Consider the following 1,842-nt stretch of genomic DNA (forward strand, 5'->3'; position numbering starts at 1 on the left):
AGCATCATGAGGCTTCATTTGTTCTATTGCGCCTTCATGTGGAAAATAAATGTCATGACGGACAGGTTGATAAAAATGGTACCATGGATTTGATGGGGTCAAAATGGCAGGGAGTTGTGATGTGAATAAATGTGCGTGTGTTACTTGCAAGAATGTGATTGCTTTATTTTAGACCTTGACATATAAACAAGGAACAGGACATATATTTCATTCATTTTTATTGAGGAAAACTAGCATTTCCAAAGTTTTTGGCTTCAAACGGTTTCTTTTTTTGGATAAGATTTTTCCTGCTTTTGAAAATAATCTTTTGCATGGGACGGATGAGGCCGGGGTACAGAGAATGGTTATTGCTAGTTTGTAGAGGTTTGTGCAGCTCCCAGTAGTCCAGGGGGGGTGAAATCCTGCTTATGTTGGGTTCCCCCAGGTAAGTGTGGACCTCCACAGTCGCACCTGCGGTCTCACTCTGGGTCCTCCTCTGCATGACTGTGTGGTCCAATCGTCGCCACAGTTTGTCACCTAAGACACAACAAAAAGACTAACAGCCAACAGGCAGTTCTGGCTGCCCATCGTAGAGATGGGAGCAAAAGAATGCCTTATCCCACAATAATGCACTGCCGCTCACTTCCAATTGCTTAATTAACACCATTAAAATGTATCGAATATTACCTTGCTCCACAGGCTGGGAAGCTTCTGATGTGTCCGGTTGTGTTGATGAAGATGATGGGTTGACAATGAGACTCATTGCAATTGCGAACTGTTCAACAAGAGACAGTTGCTCATTTGTTGGTACTAGTAGACAGATGAGAAAAAACAGACGACTGATACAAACCTGGGATCCAGCAGTGTTGCCAGCGACATGATGCTCATGGCTTGGTGGTTGTAGAGCTTGTCCCTCAGTTGTTTTTTAAGACCCTCAGCCACTGCTTTGCTCTCCTCCATTTGTATGGTTCCCATGTCATCCTCCAAGGTGTGGTGCAGCATGGCCAAAGGTGGTATGACCTTGGACACAGACACTCTCCTCTCCTCTGAGAGCTCTACGGTGGCATCATTAAATGGGGACAGCACCTGCAGACTCTCAGAAATGAGCCTCAACTGGTGGGGTAATGTCAGTGTGTAGGCCTGCCAGGGCTGCTCCTACGGCTTCCCGGAGGTTGTACCTGCGTTGCGGCATGTGGAAGGTGCCGTTCCAGCGTGTCTCCACCTGAAAATAAAAGGTCATTATTGTTTGAAAGGGGAGTGGAAGCAGTTATGGATGTCAACTTACCTCTTGAATGAGCTTCAGCACAGGCTCTGTAGGCTTCATTTACTCCCGCACCTGTGTCAGCCTTGTCTAGAAAAAATAAAATAGGAAACATTATTCAAGTCATTCAGCATTAATTTGAATACTGCTAATACTTATAAAGGAATTCACCTTTGCAGTGGTACTGCTTTTGAAGTAGCCTACTGTCCTCCTACACTGAAGACGGATCTCAGACAGCTCAGTGTTTTCTGCCAGAGCCTTCTTCACTATCAGACTATTTAATGTGTGTAGATGAAGGTCTCTGGCACATGCAGCCATGTTGGCTGCACCATCTATCACAAGGCAAGTTACTTTGGTGGAAATGACCCATTGTGCCATGAGTGCCGATTTAACGGCAGCCATGTTCTCAGCTGTATGGCGGTCAGGAAAATGGAGCACACCTAACCCAGCTGAGTGCAGAGAGGTGTGCTCATCAATGAAATGACAAGTGACTGCCAGATATGCATCTGTGTTGATGCTGGTCCACATATCTGCTGTTATGCTCACTGCAGAGGATTTTGCTCCAAGCTCTTGGGCCTTCTCCTTTGCCTGCTGGTGCCTCT

At 45.9% G+C, this 1,842-nt stretch overlaps 1 pseudogene across 1 annotated transcript; it reads right to left on the reverse strand.

Annotated features, from left to right (window-relative positions):
• Positions 1-207: 207 nt before the first annotated feature.
• LOC147140820 (uncharacterized) lies at positions 208-1,271 on the reverse strand (annotated as a pseudogene). The gene is made up of 3 exons (XR_015088447.1): positions 817-1,271; positions 667-775; positions 208-516 (listed from the first exon to the last, which is right to left on the reverse strand). The product of XR_015088447.1 is annotated as an uncharacterized LOC147140820 (transcript).
• Between the last annotated feature and the right edge of the window lie 571 nt (positions 1,272-1,842).

This window comes from Filicampus tigris, chromosome 10 (genome assembly GCF_054856515.1).
Source record: "Filicampus tigris isolate MCC_2025a chromosome 10, RoL_Ftig_1.0, whole genome shotgun sequence".
Taxonomy (NCBI): domain Eukaryota; kingdom Metazoa; phylum Chordata; class Actinopteri; order Syngnathiformes; family Syngnathidae; genus Filicampus; species Filicampus tigris.